Source organism: Photinus pyralis, unplaced genomic scaffold, assembly GCF_008802855.1.
Source record: "Photinus pyralis isolate 1611_PpyrPB1 unplaced genomic scaffold, Ppyr1.3 Ppyr1.4_LG3b, whole genome shotgun sequence".
NCBI lineage: Eukaryota > Metazoa > Arthropoda > Insecta > Coleoptera > Lampyridae > Photinus > Photinus pyralis.
The window spans coordinates 11,189,890-11,212,084 of record NW_022170510.1 but is presented as its reverse complement, the minus strand read 5'-3'; the positions used below and the strand labels follow the sequence as shown (position 1 = coordinate 11,212,084).

General features: G+C 33.7%; 1 protein-coding gene across 1 annotated transcript in view; it reads right to left on the bottom strand.

Moving 5' to 3' along the window:
• The window catches only part of LOC116166355 (fat-like cadherin-related tumor suppressor homolog), a 288,265-nt gene that overhangs the window by 207,652 nt on the left and 58,418 nt on the right, over positions 1 to 22,195 (bottom strand). Inside the window, exon 4 of the mRNA XM_031481312.1 lies at positions 3,259 to 3,333. The gene's annotated coding sequence lies outside the window, so the exon portion shown is untranslated. The remainder of the gene's footprint in view (positions 1 to 3,258; positions 3,334 to 22,195) is intronic.

The window sequence follows — 22,195 nt, the reverse complement described above, 5'->3', positions numbered from 1 at the left end:
CGGCTGCTACGAGTTTATAAAATTAACAATCAAAAAATATCAAAAAGTTCAGTTTTTCAAATTGGAAGGAATGTAGATTTTAATTTTAGGGTCACTTTTTATTAACATTCTATATGCCTAAATGTTTCGTATGGAAACTACCCTTATTTTTTGTGCAGACACCAACCACTAAACACTGTTCCTAGATTTACCTATGCCTACAAAACTGAGAGGGGTTGCAATTTAAAAATTTTGTGGTCATCGCCCCCTCAATAAACTCCCAAGTGTATGAAGTTTTCAAACCATTTAAACTGCAGGTTTTATAGCCCTTTATTGATCCTCAAATTTTACAGATTTTTTCTTCACCCATCCCTGAATTTTTGGGAATTCAAAACCTTAAAATTGGAAAATTTCATCTAAGGTTCTACGTGCACACAGACCAATTCTAGGTAAACTCAGAATTTTAAAATACGTGAACTACATCCCAGTATTCGAAATCCGAGAATTTCTTTACTAATTCAATTTGCACCCACGATAGTTCGACCGTTCTAGTTAGATAAAGTTCTGTTTATTTATTTGAAATATATTCAGCTCAAAAAAATGAGGTAACAAACTCTTACTGTTCCATATTTTTTAACTGGATATACATACACTGTGTCCTAGATAAGGATGAAACATATTAATTAATTAATATGTTTAATTTAATTTGACAATTTTTCATTGCATTTAATTCACCTAATGCACAAATTTCCTGGAAAATAAAACTTATTGTCTACGTTACTTTTTTCACTTCGAAAATTCATTCATTGTTGGTTTAATATTTTAAACGTTGTATCCTTCAGATGTGTTTGTTATAGATATTAGGTACCTGTGTATTATACATTAATTTTTTTTAATTACTGAGACTTATGCTGAGCCGGTATCTACGATTTTTGGTTACGTTATTTGTGGCACTCCGAAGAATTTGTTTATACTATCTTTTTTACATTTTTAATTAATTTGATGTAGTTATTTATGCATCGAAAGTGGTTTTCTCGAAGTTAATGTCAAAGCTCATGCTTTTATACCCCGATTTAAATTAAAGTCGTTTGAATAATTGAGTATTAATTACGGTTTTAGTATACGATTTATCCTAGTGTCAGAAGTTAGACATTGCTACCCCAATATTTATATGCCATACTGTTCACTATCCCACTTGTTTGTTTGTTTGTGTTATTAGATGTTACAGATAAGGCAAAAAAACGCTCTTCTGAACTCATCATTTAAAAAATTACCCTCGATTGTGACAAGAATTATTGTTTATGTTCTACCCTGACAATTATTTTATTTCTTTAGCTTATCTGAAAATTCGTATATAACGGTTAAACCCATTTTATCTAAAATTCTTCATTTTTATAGCCCTTCCGATGAAACCCAAAGTGTGAAGTCGCCATCCCCTAAACCGTAGGAAATTTTCCTGCTTCTCCTTCATAAATTAAATTGCCCATCACAATGCAAAACAGGTATCGACGTAAATAGAACCTACCCCTTACTCAAAATGTAATAAACTTGTGAAAAATGTACACCGGGTGTTCACCAATAAATTGTACCCTGGAAACGCTTGTAATTACAGAATAAACGACTTTTCTAGGAAGTGAAACGATACGAAAATTTGTGGAGATATTGTAACATTTTTCATTTTTAGTTAGTTTTTATTGAACCGGATCCTCAAAAAGCCATTGAATCAAAGAACAAGACACAAATATTTGTTGTAATTGAGCTACTAATTCATTTCCCTAGGGCTTCCTCCAAAATGGGAGTTTATCGGAAATAAGTTTAGTAGAATGTCCAACCCAAACTCTTAACGTAATTATAGACAAATGGTTCGAAATTTGACGATGAATAAAGACGTTAACTAAGTAAAGTTGGCAACTGCCGCATGTTGACAAATTATATGATAATTCCGCCAAATGGATGTACATAAAATATTCCAATCGGCAACCTCTTCAAATGTAAACAAATTTCTTTTACTTACAGTAAGGAAAAATTGATCGAGTACTTTTGTTATCATTGACAAGGTAAGTTTAGCAACTTTTCCCCTAAAAACAAACACAATTCAATAATTTTCCAGATCCGAAAATGAGGTTATGCTATAAATATAAATAATTCAGTTTTCGCATTTCTCATTCAAGATTTTCACAGCCGTTCTGAAATTAAACGTTTTTGTACAAATATTGATCTTACAGTTTTTAATTCGAGAAATAAATTGTGTCTCATTAATTAATGATTTAGTTCACTTTTTGCAGGAAATGTTTGCTTTAACTTCAAGGAGAACTGCAAATGGAGTCACTTAGAGTATTTTCTGAATGAATGATGACAATGAACTGTAGCGCCAGTCGATGGCAAAGACTCCAAATTAATGCAGTAATTATAATTAAATCATTTACAAGACAACAAAAATTAGATCCATTTTTTCCACGTTCTTACCGTTTTCCTTGATTGCTTTTTCCGAACGAACAATAGCGTCAGAAATCTACCATTTCCACCCATTATATACCTTACATGAAATTTCATACGAACATTTTGACATCAAAGGTAATTTCCTTTTATGAGAAGCTGCGAAAACTGTCCCGTATGATTCAGTGAAACGTGTCGCTTTGCCACTTTTAGCGAAAGCGTCGCAACCTCAAATAAAAATTCCCCTGTTAATTGACTGATTTGAAATTAGTCCCGGGCTTTATAGTACACGCGAAACCTGATTAATTTATAAGTGCAAGATAATGAGAAATGGATTACGAATCAGAGGGCTCAATTTAACGGAATCGATCTTCGTCGAGCAACACCTAACATAAAATCGGTAATTAATGTACTGATAATTACCTGGTGTTTACAAAAGAAATAACAACTTTTTTGGAATGCCCTACTGATTGCCCATTAAACAATTTGCGTTCCGCCTCAGTAATTGAATAATATTAAACCAACAGCGCTTTTCTCCCGTTTTAAGTAGCAACAAAGTTAATTACTCCCTTGCAAAATTACCAGTTCAACGTACGTTTGAATGGTATTTAAGTTCAATTAAAACAGTTATTAGAATAGAATGGTTAAACTAAGAATAGGAAATCGATAAAAGTTCCGCGGAATCGTAAGTGGAGTTGCGTGATCCGACCGAGGGAGGCAATCGGTAATTTTGTCAAAAACGTACATTGATAAGTATCTACAAGAACAGGCCATCAATTTTGATTTTCAAGATAGTGAAAGGAAAGCGATAATTCAAAGATGATATCGGTGAAAAAAACTTACCTTCATTGTTCGACGACGTCGGGAAGGAAAGCACTAAATAAAAAAAAGTTCTTCAACTTCATCTGCTTCGAAATCCTGTAAAAAAATTGAATATTTATTAATCTGTTTGATATGGATTGCGGGATGCTACAAAAATAACGTTAATTGCCTATATATCAAATGGAAAAGTTAAGTTAACGGAAAAATAATCAATGGCAAATAAATTTTCAATGTAGGCAATTAGTCTATTACTCGCGTCACGGACATTTTGCTTTGTCTACAAATTGTCCAATCTTTTCGTTGCATTAGTTAACATAATAGCCCATGTTTTTCGGCCAGTTCAATGTTCCTTTAATCATCAGAACAGACAATTAAATTTGTGTAGCCTAGCTAAAAACGATGAAATTATTGCTATCTATTTAAATTATTGAAATTGGATTTTTTATTTTGTTCCTTATGCCGTATATCCGCATCAGCATCAGGTGAATAAGTGAAGTATGATAATTTGAAGACTAAGCAATAATCTTATTTTGTATTCAACCAAATCTTGTTAGCTTCGATACAAATTTGAGGTGTTTGGGAATTGTTTCAGAAACTGCAGTTGAAACACCCTGAATAAAGTCATTAATTTGTTTATATTGTGTTTGCTTTGGTAGGGAATTGTCAATTTTGGCAAATAAGCTTTGATTGAGATCAGGTTATTTTTTTAAAATCATTGAGGTAAATCACTTCACTCTGCCATAAACAACTAATTCTTTCAAATTTAAGTAAGTATATGAAATCTGAAGGTCCATTCTGGCTCCAAACGCGGTTCCAATTATTAAATAAACGGATTATACCTTCCCCATGTAGATAATTTAATAATAGTTGTCTATAATCTTATAAAAACATCACTAGTTTCGACGTTTCCGTCATCTTCACGTAAAAAACTAGAGTGAAATACATTATAAAATTTGTACTAGGGCCTAAGGACTACTTACTAAAAGGGTTGGTTGTAGTAACAATAATTCAGGTAGTAGAGTAATTTTAAAGTTGAAAGTAAATAGGTACTTGTTTTGTCGAAAAGTTAAAAAAGTGATTTTTAAGTAATCTTAAAGTAGTAATTAATAGGTACTTACAATAAACGGAGATATAAAAGGCGGGACGGAGTTTTTTATGTTTTTGATAATAAAAACCCAATTAAGGGCAGGTTGGTTGGAACCACACGATTAATGTAGAAACATTACTGCACACGAGGGTCCCTTGGGGTTGGTTAAACGGGTTAAAAATTAAGTTACATTTCAAAAATCTTAGGTAATACAGTGAAACCGGAATCTAAAAAATTTTAATTACAAATTATGTAAGAGAGAGGAGAGCAAAGTTGAATTGGTTGAATAAATTACATTATTAAGTTAAATTAATTGAACCTTAGCACGTGGAAGACGTGAAAATTTAGGTAAAGACACCGAGGGTGGCAAAGGAAACTGTAAAACGTCCGTTCCCGGTCGATCTGAGACAATTTTTTTTGGGCCAAAAAAAGGCAGGCAGGACCTTCCTTTTTTACCAAAAATCGACTGTACCAAAATTTCTCGGGAAAACACTTTTTCTTATTAATTTGGGTGCGTATAATCCAAATCAATTCGTACTTTTTCGATCAGACTTCTCAATCAAAAGTTATAGACTAAAAATCAAATTCGAAAGAAAATTCAAAGGGCTGTAACTTTTGAACTAGTAGCCCAATCTTGGAACTGTTTGAAATTATGGATTCTACAGGCCACATTCTATAAGAAAATTTTTTTCCCCGGTCGATCTGAGACAATTTTTTTTTCGGGCCAAAAAAAAGGCAGTGTATAACCTTCCTTTTTTACCAAAAATCGACTGCACCAAAATTTCTCGGGAAAACACTTTTTCTTATTAATTTTGGGGCGTAGAATCCAAAACAAAAATTTTATACAGGATGAGAAATTATTGCAAAAATAAGTTTTCATTGAAGCCTAGAATTTCGTTAAGTGTTTTTCCCGGGTTTAATATTGATTGGGTAACAATTTCCCGCATTTCAAGAAAATTAAGTTTTTGACTTTTGTCACAAACATGAAAAATTTCAAAATCTGATTTAGGGTTAAAGGAATGACCGGTGTCCAATATGTGGGAAGCAAAAGAAGATTTGGTTGAAGAGGAAGTATATTGTTGGTTTTGATGCAGGATAGGTGTTCATGGAATCTGGTGGAGAATTTTCTCCCAGTGCGGCCTATACGTATAGAAGGATCGGCAGGACGGACAAATAAGTTTGTAAATGCCACGTTATCGGTGAGGGGGATGGGGTCTTTTACGTGGGACAGAAAGAATTTAACATTGTTGTCAGCTTTGAAGATTATGTTTATATTGTGTTTTTTTGAAGATGTTTTTAAAGGCATTCGAGGTAAGGGTAAACAATAGAAGGGGTGACTTTTTTCCCCAAATTGGGTGGATCTATTGAAGTTGTGTTTGTAATGGAGTTTATGTTGTAGGTTGGAAATAAGAGTATCCCCTAAGTACAAGTTTTCAAAAACCTACCTATTTCACTTTCCCAGAAACGTTAAACTTTAAAGCTTAAAGCACCCTGTATACTTGAGAAATAAAAGAGCACGCATAAAACCTATTAATTCCTATTAATTTATTTGCACAGGAAAAGGACCCAAACTCCTATAGATTAAATGTGTTAACAATTAATATTATTCTTATCTTTACCAACGTTATTGATTTATATGTTAAAAATAGCCGGCTAGATTAACAAGGTCCCCTTTGCTAAACTACACAGGAAGAAGGGAAGTTCCCCGTTTTATTTTAACAGCTCCAGTATGGACCACTTAAAAATCAATTCCTCCACATAATGGAGTTTATTGTGCTGCGGTTATCTATCAGAATGTTTACGACATTCAAATGGAAAACAATCATAACTCTTTTACAAGACGCGGATGATAGGAAATGCAGTTCAAGTTCAACAACCCCGACCTAAAGGTCAAGAAGATAAGGTCGTTTACGAATAATTGCCGTACGAGAAACGCGCATATCGATTTTTGAGCCTCATTAATAAACAAAGTCTAATGAAAGTTTCAAAACTTAAAAATCCACCTCCAATGCGAAACACGCGGGGGCTTAATTATGATTACGTTCTAGAAATTTAAGGGCGCGATATTGAAAATAATGTAGATATTCATGTACCTAATGCGATGAGCGAAGTAGCAAATTATGTAATTAGAAATTCAAATTGATTGCCACAATTACGGAGAGGTAGTGAATTTATGTTGAAATTATTTGGAAAATTGAATTTTAGTTACATAGTATCGAAAGTTCCTCTTAACCGATACATTGCGAACAATTTGCTAACAGTGATTAGCATATCAATGAGCGAGATCGCTTAACATTTGCGAAAAATAAAAGTGATAAATTACTAGGTTTAGATTACAAAGGATTCCAATTAGGGACTCTGAGAAAAATTTGCCTCCATTTTGTTTACGTAATCACTGTAACGATATTAAGTAGTCACCCTTCTTTGTTCGGCTGTTTGGGTATAAGATTAATTATTGTGTATTATATTTACGTAGATGTTTTTTACCAACGACGTTTTGTTACCAAATCACCATCCTGCAAATAATACAACGGTACATAAAATCAATGTATGGAACTTGTGTGATATGCAAAAACTAGGGTTTCCATTCAACTGCAGTAATTTCAATTTCAAAATAAGTTTCCTTGACGTCTTGATATTAACATCTTTTGTGCTACGTTCCTGACTTCGGTAATACCAGTGAATCAGACCAGAATCAAATTCATATTCAGAGGTGTGTTAACATCCCCCTCATAATTTCTACTGATATTACCTCTATAACGACAGCCGCTTTTTTATATCTTTATTGTGAAAGAAAGCCCTCGAAATTCATGAGAATTGCGATATTACATTACCTTTCAATGGGAAGATGGCCATTCCAATTAGAGAGCAGTAAGTGCTCCATCGATAAATGTAACTAGTGGCAACAATAAAACGAAATAAAGATGGCGCTTTATAAAAGCATATTTTTGTTTTGAAATTTTTCTGGAGATCTAATTTAGTCGCTTACAATGGTTGCGGTAGGCAGAGGAGATTGAAGAATCTGTATGAAGGGCAATCACAAGTAACGAAGATAACATTTTAAAAAAAATCGAAAGTGCCTTTTTGGCGCGATGTGTTATAGAAAAAAAACGGTTGCGCTGTTTTATTAATCGTCATCCCCCCAACAGTTTCAGATGATAATTCAGCAAGCAATTAGTATAGAAAGTGGTCTTTAATTTCAAACCGACACCTTCAATTTAAAAAAATTCTCTGCATGATTGGAGCAATAAATTCCACACTGTAGCAATAAATTAGCAACAAATAAACACTACTACATTTATAAAAATTCAATAGTGGAGATTATAAGAATGTAATTTGCAACCGGTGGTCGCTTTAGACCTAAAAAGATTTGGTTTTGAATTTACAAATTTTCCAGTATAGAAAATTCGCTTCGAAAATCTATTACTGAATGCATTTAAACTCGTTACGAGGCGCCATTATGAGTTAACTAACATAAAGTAAAGTATTTAAGAAAAAAGAGGAACTTCTTCATGTAGTGTTTGGGTTCAAGTTGCAAACATTTCGTTGCGCTATTTTTTGGAGTGGCATTTACGTAAAAACGAGGTTATTAATCAAAGTTGTGCACCTAATTTGTTTATGCCAGGTGTTAATAACATTATAAATAAAATGACAACATGTAAAAAGGTTGTTCTGGATTCAAATTTGTTAACCATTTTTCGAGATTCATTTAGAACGAGTAACTAATTTTTGACCTGGCGATAAAAAGGTGTAAAAAAAGAGTTCCACCATCCAATTTTCCAACTCGTTGCTACGTTTTCAGCAATATATTATATTCAACCAATACAATTTATATGAGCACTTATTTGAGAGTGGTCAAACCGGAGCATCAGGTTTTAATTTTCAGATTATAAGCCTAGGGGTAAACCGCTGGAGGAAATAGTGTACAAGTTGGAGGGAATTAAGAGGGAATTAGGGTATTTCGAAGGTATTAAAAGGAATTAATAGGTATTTTGAGAATGACCGAGGAAATTAAAGGTATTATGAAGTATTAGTAGGGAATTAAAAGGAATTAAAAGGAAAAGGAGGAAATAAAGAGGTTTGCGCATTCACTAATATACATCAGAATTAAAATGACGCGTCGTTTTACGTCAGTGACTCGTATAGTGCATACCTAGATCTAGCTGTAAACTGTGACGTGCCGGTATAATATTTGGTATAAGATTTTATTAAAGATGCTTGTTTGTATTTAAATTTTTTTATTACTCTGTCTTGGATTAAGTATTTTTCGTTTGTTTTGGTAATAACATTATGTACGGAATAAATTAATATTTTTTTATGGAATTCATAAATTTAAACTTCACCACTCGCTTCACTATGAACCAAAAATAAATTTATATTTTAAAACGTTTATGTGAGTACGGAGAAATCAATAAGTTCAATAAATATAAATTTTAGTAAAGTTATAAAGGTAGGTATTAGTCTATTTTTTTTCTATTTTGTTTATTTATTGCCCCTCTCTTGTTCCGGGCCCTCAACAGGCTTGCGCACAGTTACAGAGTGACCCGCATAATGCTTTAAAGTTGTTCTATACTACTCCGGTATTTACCTTACGAATTAGGGAAACTGCAGGAAAACCTAATTCCGAGTAGCCGACAGAATGCTCGAAACTGATCTAAGGAAATTCCTATCTCTGATACAAATAAAAAATTCTTACCTCAGCCCAGGTTCGAAAACCCGTCCTCCGGCTTTGTAGCCCAATTATAGAGAATAGAGCTGTTGTAAAAATTGTGGGGAATTCAAAGCAATAATGTAGCTAGGTATTAATAGGAAATAAAAATTGTGGAGAATTGAGAGCATTATTAAGGTTTAATAGGAAATAAAAAAGTTTTGAGGAGTTCATGGCTATAATTAAGGTATTAATAGGAAATAAAAATTTAGGAGGAATTAAGGAATTAAAGGGAATTTTTTCAGGAAAAGGTATTTGGTGTACAAATTTTTGCTAGCGGTTTACCCCTCGTTATAAGTGAAGATATAGAATCTTCCAGAATCTTCATCTGAAAATATATCGGAGTAGGTACATACAACATACTTTCTGTACTATTTTGTTCCATATATCGACTATATAGAGGAAAATATCAAAACTCAGGAATACATTTTTCCCACGTCGTCACATTTGACACTGTTACAGGGAAAAAATTTTTGGAAGGAAAAAAACGTTTGCCTTTTAATCCAGATCTACCCGTCCTACCCCTGTTGAACTTTCAATTTTGTTTGGAAGACACGAACTTGAAATCGAAAATTGAAATATTAAATCCACAGTTATTTTTTCAGTACCTCCATTTTGGAACGTATCACTGGAATTTTATTGATTGTCCAAAATGTAACGGGGGTTGCGATACTTTCCCAATATAGGATCTGAACGGGGATGAGAAAACAAGTTTTGATCTCGACAAAATTTGGTATCAGCAAGAAACTAACGAAACCAAAATTAATTTGTGAAAATTCGTATAAACAAGTTGTAAATCGGCACATGCGTGAAGCAAGCCTATTTTTGGTAATACGGATCAGTATTTTATTAGCAAAGTTTAAAATTTTCGATCTCATGAGTATCTAATCTAACTCAAAATAGACGAGAGCCTACACTATACGTAGCAGAAAGCTTTTAGTGAAAATTTGATGTCTTTAGCTATTGTAAATCGCATATAAAAGAATGTTTTTGGCCGACTTACTCTTTTTGTCGGAAAAAAATTTTAGTTTTTCAACTTTCACTCGTTTTTCTTTTATTTTTTTTGTCATAAAACATGCCACAATACTTGTAGGTTGTACACAGAAAAATAAGGTCTTTAGAATAAATTAATAAAAATTATGAAAAAAAAGTTCGATGCGTTGTGGCACTCAAAAAAAATGTTTTTTTAATTCATTTATTTTTTGTTTCCGTATTCATAATATACATATCCAAAATTTAAACTAAATCGGTCGAGCAGCTATCTCGGAGTACGTACGTACATACATACATGCAGACGGACAAAAATTTATTCTTTCAAGGTTTCTTAAAATGATCTAAAATGTCCAAAAAACTATGATCGCAATTTAGTATGCAGATAATTTTGACCTGCAAAAGGTGGTGTAAAAGATTTTATTATTTTAAATGGTCCAATTTGGGTCCAAATAACATGGATTTGGAGAGTGCACACCAATTTTTTCCCGGCACATTCATTTTCATATAAATTGTCAGGTGCTGCATCATGAAAACAGCAACCCCAAACTTGTAGAGTCCCTAAGAACATTGTTTTTTTTATATAATAATAATAATATATTTTAGTGCATAGACCAACAAAACGTATGTATAGCACAAGTCAATTACAAACTAACAACTAGGTAACAATTAAAGATTAAAAAATTCACTAGTGGTGTAAAATGGGGTAAGAATCAGGTACTTTAACAGGTTTTGTTTGAACAGTTTTAGAGTGTCACAGCCCTTTAAGTAGTGAGGTAGCTTGTTATACATTTGTACTCCAAGAATCATGGGAGAGTTCGCGGTTAATTGTCTTTTAAAAGTGGGGATTTGGAAAAGGTCATTATCACGTAAATTATAGCTATGTGTGTCCTTGTTCCTAATCAGTTTATGAGAAAGTGAAGATTAATTTACAATTTTCAAAAATTAATAAACTAGGAACCGTTAAGATTTCCAGATCTTTAAAGAGACCTCTGCACGAATGAAATTTTGACACGTTTGAAATTGTTCTTATAATGCGCTTTTGGGTAATGAAAATAGCATGCGAGTGAGTAGACGAACCCCATAGACATATCCCATATCGTAGGATGGACTCCACAAACGAGTGGTTTATATTAACGAGTTGATTTAGAGTTAAGACGCGTCTGAGATTTCTAATTAGGTAATTAACCGAACTCAATCTAGCTGCGAGTTTGGAGCAGTGTACTTTCCAGCTTAAGTGGTTGTCAAAATGTAGACCCAAACATTTGTTTGTGAGTAATTTCTCGTCCTTATATGGGACACCAGCAATGACGTGTCATCCGCATATAAGAAATGGGGTACTTCTGTCCCGAGGAAAGTGGGTAGATCATTTATATACAGCAGAAACAGCGTTGGTCCCAGTACCGATTTTGGGTGTAATGCTTGCCAAAACCACGTCTGTTGTTCAAGTTACGAATGAATTTGGACTCTCTACACTATTTCAAGTTATTTCTAAATTGTAAGGTACTTGTCTCTAAAAAACACACCAACCCAAATGACATCGTTTGTGGTTGCGTTACCACCATAATAATTTCATTTCCGAAATTCCTTAACTAACAAGCTACTGTAAGTATTTTTAGTTAATTTTCATATAAAATTTAATGAGCTTGGTTTGACAAATAGCCCCCGAAAGGAATGAAATTGCTAGTCACTCTTTTCGTACAGTTTTTAGGCATGAGGTGACACAATAATCTTGAGTTGCATGTTTTGATTTCAAGACATTTCATTTTGCGAAGGTTCACTCGTATCAAATTAATTGTACCCACTCCTGGGTAATCACTTCCAGCGTGCTCATTAAATAAATTCTCGGTGAGAGATGGTCGTGCGTTCACAAATCAAAAAAAAACCTTGAGGGAGTTTGTCTTTAATAGATACAAAAGGGTTAAATATCATAAATGACAATAATTAGTTTGAAATGATTAATACAGCCAAAAGCATGCTCCAGGCTCTGCATTAATGTACAATGTTTGATAAAAAATAAGATATTATAAAACCTAATTTATTTGCAGAAGTGGAAGTAGGTATAGCTGTTCTTGATTATGTATGTACGCAGTAATCAATTGCGCGACTCACCAAATACAAGTTTAAACTGGTCCTTTAAGGGTGATTACTTTTTTACAGTTGTGGTACCCAAAACAGGTAGTTACGGTTATATATATTTTTGGTGTAGCAGTAGATTAGCTTAAGCCCAGTCGCTTTCTAAATGCCCTAATAACAAAATCCAGAATTACCTAATGAATAATTTATTTGATTTGACTTACCCTTCAGAAGAAGAGGCTTTACACTACATTCGCCGGCTAACGGCCTTAGCGAATCAAATTCTCTTTTTTTATTCTTCACAAATATTTAATTGCAAATCTGCGCTGAGCGCTGGTCTTGTCAATACGGCATTTAGCAGGCAAGTCCTTTATCTTTCAATGACATTCTATTTGGTATAAATTGGGAAAACCGTAAAACGTAGCAAGTATAAAAATACATCCTGATTTGTATGCAACAATATTTACGTTTTATTGCATATAAATCTCGCTGTTTCTCCAAAAAATTAACTTAAATTAAGTAGCAATACACTGAAATGCTACATAATTCAAAATTAGTAAACTCTGCGACAATTATTATTAAAGCTAATAAAAAGGCAAGTGCGGTTTTTGTTAAGAATGAAATTCATCAACAGACTTCTAAACACCTCTTTAAAATGCCGACGCCGCCGACGCAATGGACTACATATGTGTGCCTAATTTTAGACTTGGATAGATAAGATGATTGTAATTGTCGTGTATACATTTTTGATTTGGAAAATTATTGATTGAAACTAACGGCAGTTACATGTGTGGAATAAATTTCCATACGCAATATTTAGTCACACTTCACCTATTGTCCAACTCCAAAATCATTTTGCATTGTATGCCCAATGTTTAAATGTAAAAATCCAAATTACTTACTGCATTTTACGCGGTACCTAATCTGTGCTTCTCAAAATTCACCCTTAGTTTTCTTGCTTTCGGTACTAGGCATTTTTGGAGACAATTCCGCACAAGATGCACTGTACTTCGCGTTAACACGATCGAATGATTTGGTCATGAGCTATATTTTTGATGGAGGGGCGGTAACGTAAGCAGGTATATATTAATTACCTACCTGATGCGCTTATCTGCACATGCGCATACTTTTACCTTTCAATATTGTTTTGCCGTACCGAATGAAGTCGTTCCTGATAAGAATGCTAATATGTGAACTTCAATTTCTTCTAAATTTTGTTCATTCTCACAAAGAAACAGCAAAAATCTGACTTTCCTTGTCTACCTTCAAATTGCATTTTGTCACTAGAAATAGCTTTCTTTGGCTCGTTCAAAAATAAACTTTACCTTCTAATATTAATTGTTTTACTCAATGTTGCCCGAAATAACAATCCCAAATATTGTTATTAATTTATAATACCTGTGAGAAGGTTTGACGTGTTCTATATGAAAGCTGCGGTAGTAAAGTATCTGAATGGAGTTCAAAAGCAAGTATGGGGAAGAATTTAAGAAGATTTCTGAAAGGATTTTATAAGGTTTTATAAGGAACTTTATCCGAATTCATGGATTTCCGTAATTCCTGAATATCTGGGAAGCTTAAGGGATTTTTTGATAATTGTAAAAATTTTTCTATTGGACCGATTTTGTTTGTATCATATCTTTTGATCGACGCAAATTGTGTTTTCTTTAATTAACCAAAGAAGTGTAATTCATAAAATATGGACCGTTTTCGAGTTTTAACCAAAAAACTGAAAAAAGTCCGAACATTTTTTGGTTTTTTGGCTGCCAAAAGTTTGTCGGGAAAAATTGGTGTGCATTCTTCAAATAAATGTTATTTGGACCCAAATGGACCAGGTAAAATGATAATATCGTTTACGTTTATTATTTTTATTTTCTTCATTTCCAACGGTTCGAGAAATGTGGCCAAAAAAAGTGAAAATCGGCCACAGCAGGCACGATTATTTTGATATTTTTTGACGGGGTGCTAGTACCACACATATCCAAAGTTTCCCTTATTAGGGAATTATTTCTAGGTAGCGGAGTATTTGCCGAATATGACTGGCCTATACAGGGCGGCCATTTGAAAATGAAACAGCCTATTTTGGGGACCTTAAAACATCTACGAAAAAATCCTCGGACCCATCAAGTTTTTATTCAAGGTGGAATCATTTTTTTGCTATTTTCGCCCCATGAGGACAAAGCCCTAACGGGGGTGACAAGCGCACCCAAAATTTTAAATCCAATGAGTGCTACCTTATTGTGAAGGTATTTTTATGTGGATTTTAACCCTTAAGTTTTAAATCGCCACTAATTTGTGTAGCCGATACGGGGGCTAATAAAAGTTACAAAAACGCGTCAATAATTACTTATGAAAAAAAATTAGTTAAATAACAAAAATAAATAAAAAGCATTATGCGGGTTACTCTGTAATTGGGCGCAAGCCTGTTGAGGGCCCAGAACAAGAGAGGGATAATAAAAAAATACTGTTTGTTGTTGGTTTTTTTTTCTTTTTAATACTCGTAGGTACATATGCCAATTCTGCAACGGAAATCTTGGTTATTGTTGAAAGCGTTACTATAATAGTGATTTTCTCTTTTTTTGCGAACAATAAAAATGCTAATAGAACTGCAGAGTTATTTAATCTACAACACCAGAATCTACAGGTGCATCGTAAGTACAATTTGGAATTGGTCCAAAAATTTACGGAAACTTGGCCTGTGACTAATAAAAAACGTGAAATGGACAATCCAGTAATAAATGAAGCTTCGGAAGTGGCTATTGTAGGTCATATTGTGCAAGATCCCACACTAAGCACAAGGAAACCGTGTCTGGTATAAAAGCAGCATTCAGAAGGTATTAAAAAAATACACGTTTCATTTTCATCTGTACAAACTACATTTCGTACAAGAACTAAACTGAACAAGCCACAAATAATCAACACTTTCTGTTTAACGTATGTTTTTCTGACGAATGCTCCTTTTTCCTAAACGGTACGGTGAATCGTCACAACTGTCGCTATTGGGCCGATTCAAATCCCAGGTGCACACACAACATCCCGAAAAATTGAATATTTGGGCTGGCATTTTTGGTAACCATATCGTAGGCCCTTTCTTTTTACCTGGCAATTTAACAGAAGAGATGTACCTGGAGTTATTAGAAAATACGATTCATCCAGCATTAGTGGAGATACTAGAAATTAAGAACGAGTGCTTGAAAAATCGTCTAGTATTTCAACAAGATGGTGTGCCACCCCACTATGCTGCAAGGGTTCGTCAATATTTGGACGAAACGTTTCCAGCACAATGGATTGGAAGAAGAGAAGCTATTCAATGGCCTCCTCGTTCCCCGAATTTAAGTCTGTTAAGATTTTTTTATGGGGTCATTTAAAAAATAAGGTATCATTCAACCCCCCATTTCGATTTTTAAAATTTTGGGTCGGCTGCTTGTCACCTTTTGCCCTCAGGCAGGGGCGAAACTAGTAAAAAAATGGTTCCCCAGCTTGAATAAAGGAACTGATTGACGGGTCCGAGGATTTTTTCTAGTAACCATGTTTTAAGGTTCCCAAAATAGGCATCGTGTTTCGTTTTCAAAGGTGGCCACAAAACTGTATGTAAGAGGGAAGAAGAGGCTGGTCATGGCTCAAAAGCCCCCTATATCTTCTTTGTGGTCATTAACTAAATAGGCGGTTAACAATTTGTCCATCACTTACGATGTCTTATCTAGTGTAGTATTATCGTTGCCACTATGCCAATGCATAGCATAGCATTATAATGCAGGTGGCTCCATTAACTCAAGGGCATCAATTGACTGTCGTGAACAAATACAAAGTAAATGTAAGTGGTGCTTATTGCTTATCGAAACCATAGCAAAACACTCAAAATAGACTAGTGCCTGCACATCTACACTACTAGCAGAAAGCTTTTAGTGAAATTTGAATTCTCTAGCTATTGTGTTGTGGAGTCTAAGCGGACAGCCAGCCAGCATAACGAATATAATAGCGTATTTTTTTCAAAAATGCCTAAAAATACTGCCGGTTGTATTATCTACAACCTAATGAATTGTAATACAAAAGCTGATAATGCGCGCGAGTATATTTGTGTCATGCGTCTGTTTCAAAGCTAAATACGATAGGAGAGCAGAGTATATTCGGAGAATTCTATGTTTATCAGGTCATATTTTGAACTTGAAATATACTTTCACTCATGCCAGTAACAAAGGGTGTCGAGGGGTTAGTAACAGCCATGATTTGCAACGCTAGTGAAAATATGGAGAAACATTTTTAGTGTTGAACATAAAATGCAATCTGAACAAGTTGGCGGCTTCAGAAACAAAAAGGAATCATTAATTTGGATTCTAATTTGGTAAAAAAGATAATGCGTACCTTCCACGAAAAAACATTTTAATTGGGTAGCGAGAACTTTTGATGTGCGCATTTGACAAAATTTACTATACAAAATAGATTACCTAAGTCGCTTATTTTTCATTGTTGCCAAATAGTTTTGTAAATTTAATCATGCGTAATGATACGAAATTGCTTCTAATTATTGTGAAAATTCGATTAAATTTATTTTAACTTTGTTTCTGCGATGGAAGATCGCAAAAGAATATGAAGAACATCCATACATAAGATTAAAGTTACCTAGTATTACAGCTGGATACAATGCATTAATTTGGAAATCTAAATAACACGTGACATTCTGTTTTAATAATTTCAACGATTTTTTCTACGGGCTTCCTTTTTTTTATAAATTGCACGGTTTTACCTACCTTATTGTTTTATGTAATTGATTAAGGCGCTAGCCGAGTGAATCAGATATTTCTAACGTGTAAAGATCGATGGTTCAATCCCCGATACAAGATTTACAGCGAACGTAAATGAGAAGCATAATGTCAAAAATATGAGCAAAAGAAAGAGTCATTAATATGTGATCGTAATACTGGTAATTGGTTATGAATTATACAGCAAGTAAGTGCGCAGGGAAGTAGGTTCGAATTTCGGTCGAACTGATGCCTGTACAATAACCTTACCCGGGCTCTAAAAAAAAGGGGAAACTAATTGGAAAATAACAGTATACACCCCGAAGGTATACCAACACCAGGCATTAGAAAAAGTCGATTAATACAGGCGAAAATGTTCGATCAAACTCCCACACCCCGGCTGCCCGGACCAACGACTCTCCGAAATACCACACTCCGGCCCCTGCGACCAACGACATCCCTGCCGGCGAGCCCGGGACGCGCATGCGCACATGACAGAAGTGATACAAAAATGACCGAAATGGACCTTAGAATTTCTTATGGGAAATAACATGGGATTTTGACCAAAAGTGGGCCAGAACTCTCATAGCCTATCTATACTAATCAATGATGGTTTGTATCCTCGTTTGTAGCTAATGTTGCAAAGACACGAAGCCCTTTAAAAGTCAATTAATTTGTGTAGCTGAAAAAATTCCAGATCATTTCCCGCGATCGTGTCACATATTTAATTGCAATCGTCACAATCCAGATAGTCCAGGATAAATGGAAAATTCGGACACATAAACAACAAAAAATAACACCAACACTGAACGGACTCCTTCCTAGCTAGCTAGCTCAAAATTACCATTACTCTCAATTGCATTAAATTTCAACGCCAAACTCAGGGTACAGCTGGGTCCCGGCACAAAATAAAAAGCCCCAATGAAATTCCGTAAATTATAACAGTAACGCTACATCAATTTTGAAGCAAATTAGAAATCCCATTCAAGTACAACAAAGTTGACATAATAATTCAATGGAATTGAACCTATGTCTTAAATTGGACTTCAAATTGACACATAATTCTGAGATTACAAAAATTTGCACAATTACAAAATCCTGTAATAAAAATTATAAGGCGAGAAAAAGGCGCACTTACCATTTTTCCTCTCATACAACTACCAAACAACGAGTCCAAAACAGAAAAACTGGATTTTCTTTAATATTGAAAACGGTATTAGGTACTTATAGTAAATTTGGAGACAAACTGCTCCTCTTTTAAAAAATAATGGAAGAGTCAAACGGTTTTCCACTTGCCGAGGAAAACTAGTGTGGATACAGCCGTTTCGGATAGCCCATTTTGTATTTTATACCGAATTAAATTTGCATCGATATCGGCATCGTAATGTATCAGAAGCTGTAACGACGCACCCGTTTTCGTACAGGAATTATATCAGAATTAATTAACGTAACGTAAGCTACCAGCTTTAATGGAACACCCGGTACTTCGACGAACTCAAACGGGCGCTTCCTTACGAGAATTGTAGCTTCAGATCCATGTATTCTTTCATTGGGGTGAGAAGTTGAAGGTAGACGTAATGCTTTAATTTGTAGAGCCGTTTTAACCACCGATAAGAAAACCAGCTGCCGAAGTTCACGACAGCTCTCGGTATGGGGAGAATTAATATTTTAGGATTTCAGTTCTGTTAATAAAGTATGAGCCGATTTTAATTTCCCAATGTTCAGCGAAAATGCGAATTAAAACTAGTTTATTTGATTATCGATTATCAATTTTAACGTACTGTTAATTTCAAGCAACAGTTTGTGCGCGGACTTCCCGGCAAAGTTCGTCGCAAAGCATGAAAATACGTTGTGTCCAAGATAAGGATGTCTATCATAAGGATCTCGGAAACCATAGAAGATAAGAGGACGGTCAAATTAGGGAAAAGTTGCGCATTGTCATGCTGTAAAGAAAACCAGAAAATTCCACTTACTTTCGAATGCCACAAAAACCGAAATTTGCCGATTTCGTTTTATTTTTTTTCTTATATTTGAACAGATACAAAAAAAAAAAAAATATATAAAAAAATATTTTCTCATTGCCACTTTTTGAGTTCTATAGACACCATTGAGAGAATTTCATTACAACGTTTCGTTTCGGAGAAGTCATCATCAACTTTATTTTTTTATATGGTCCACGAAAAACATACTGCACATACTGTATTGAGTAGTATTTTTTGTTGCACTCCAACTATTGTTTTTCTTGTGTACTGTACATCGTTGTTTTAGTAATAAAAAAATGCTTCTCATTGCAGTATGTACTTTTTTGACCATATAAAAAATAATATAATTTCTCTGAAAGGAAACGTATTTAAAATCCCTCAACGCTGTTAGGAAAATTTGAGAAAATGATTCAGAAATTTCTCAGGAATGAAAATCAACATGTAGGAAATTTTTGACAACCTTAAAAACATGCATTTGGACCTTTTTTAAAAAGTAACCAGAACCACTTAAACCATTCGTTTAACTTTAAAAAATGTTGGAAAAGTGTAAGAAATTTAGAAATGTCTCGGAAATGCTAGGAATATCAATAATTTAACATAATTCAACTGAAACATGTTGAAAATGTAAAAATTGCAGAAATTTTGCTACAATTTATTTTTTAAATTTTGGAAATATGTATTTGTGTAGGAAATTTTGCAAGATATAGACATGTTTCAGATCTTGGAAAAGTGCACGATAATATGAACATGTTTCTAGAAAAATTTTGGAAATGATTCAGAGAATGTTTCATGAATCGTTTCATAAGCTTGGAAATTTGTGCAAAATTATAGAAAATTTGGAGTTGTTTTGAAAATGTGTGGGACATTTTAGAAATGTGTGAAAAAATGCTTCCCATATTCAAAAATTATAAATAATTTAAAATGCTTCAAGAATTGTAGGAAATGTTAGTTAAAAACAATATTTTGGAATGTTTGGAAAATTAAGAAATATTTCAGAAGTGAAATATTTCAGTTTCAAAAATGTGAAAAAATTTACAGATGCTTTCCAAATTACGTAAAATTTGTAAGCAATCATTTTCCTATGGTGTTTTAACGGCCTGTGTCCACATTAAATTTTTCGTAAGAAGTGAAAAACCGTCTCTACGTGAAAATGCGCGTGCTGGAAAAAAAATTGATAACTTTTTTATTTATTATTATGTCATCGCGTGTGCGTTTGAATAAGAATTCATTTTTCAAGGAAAAGAATGGAATTGTACAGATATATGCATTAATTAACATTATACGTTTGACAGTAACGTAACGTTCTAACTGCACCTATAAATGGTAAGATGTAGAACGGAATATGATATCGTCAAGCAGTTTTAGTCTTCGGGGAAAACATATTTCACTGTGATTTTTATTTAATTCTCTTTGCCAAGGCCAACTATAACCCTCCTGCCCACATTAAACTTTAATATCATACATCATAAACTGCTCAACAAACCTACTTCTGTAATCAAATAAAAATACGTTCATGTTTTGTACAGAAAATTTACGTATTCATCAAATAAAGTGCCACCATAAATCCTAATAAAAATTATACCATTTATTGCACGAAAGTATACAGCTGAACAAAACTGACCGTTCAAACACTTTACAAACTACCCTCGGACTTTCTACAAAAAGTAACTTTAACAATCCCGAACCTTTTAACAACTTCATCACGTTGTCGATATTTTTATTTGCGCAATTTCAAATATTGACTTAACTTTAATTACGTTTAACACAAGGATTGCTGTGAAACACACGAAGTTGTACAAACAGAATGTGACCTGCTAGGCGGCGGCGCCCTGCAACCACCCTTTTAACGTAAAGGTTAAAATCTTGCGTATGACACATGTAAGATACTACCAAACTGCCCGGCTTATTTACACTCCTTTGTTGCTTTTACCCATTCCGCTATTGTTAACCTTTTCCTACACTTTCAGTACATGAAAAGTTTTCCTCGTTTTTCCAAATAGGTCAAGAAGCAGTACAAGCTTCAATGTAACTGAAACCTTAAAAAAACATTATCGAACGGGACCTCCATCAGTCTTAATGCAAATATAAAATGCTAATAAGTTTTCTCTTTTAACTTGTCACCATTTCCGACGCCTACGAGAAGAATCCTTTCATTCATAAGAAAAATGTGAATTAAAAAAGGTACTTATATACCGTGCTAATTGGATGTTGAATAAATGAAAAAATGACGTACAGTCTATGACGAAATCCTTGGATCGTGAAATGGAAAGCGTAAAATGTTAGCTAATTGTATATTCATTTGAATAAATCAACAGTATTAAATGTAAATACAGTTCCGAGTTAGATAATAAATTATAATACACGCGAATATAAAAAATGAAGGCACTTTTGTATGTTTTATGTGCCCGTTGGAATTAATATTTTTGCCGGGAAATGAAAATTTAACGACACCTTAGTCGAAGAATTTTCACTCACTGCTGTTTGCCTTTTTCGAAAAATTTAAACTAGGGATTTAGAATACAATCGTTATGGGGGACAATGATGACTTTAGTCCAGCCTTAACTTGTAAGTGCAATTAGCAAACGACACACCTCATTCTAGTTCAAGCAGTACATTAATCGTAAAATACAGTTATGCCAATTATTGCTAAACGTTCAACTATTATTCGGTAAAAAAATTGTTATTGTGTATTGTTCCGAGATAGGTATGTACCTCGATCGAAACACTGCCTTAAAGAAAAGCGCATTTTTCCACACTGAGGACGTTTGTTCTTTACTGGGTAATCAACAGTATGTAAGTTTTTGGGTATGCTTTCTCTAAATTGAAATTTGTTTCCAGAGTTGTGCTCCAAATGAGGGTTTGGTGTCAAGGGATTTTTTTGAAGTGCAATTTTTGATTTTTGTGTTCACATCAAGATATTAAAATAGTTATTTATTATACAAGACGATAAAGGAATGTTTAAACCGCCGAGTGAATTAACAATCACGAGATAGTTAAGTTTCCCTTTATCGTCGTGTATAATACAAAACATAATTTTATAGCAGAATCCCTAGAAATGATTATAAAACTTCTGAAAATGTTGTAAGTATTTAATTTAGACTTCCAAAATAGCAAGTTTAGGTTCTCCCGTCGTTTCCTTGGGAACAATATCCTATTCTGTTCTGAACCTCATTTTATATAGTGCTCCGCGTCTCATTTTTAATAAAAATGCCAGATGTATTGGAATGCACAATGATTAAAATCTATTGAAATGGTCAATTTAACGTTTGCTATAAAATAAATATTTTTATGGTTTTTTTAAGTAACACAAATAAAATTTGCTGTTCTTTAGCGCAATATTAAATTAAATAATTATACATGTGTTTCCAAACATAGTGTT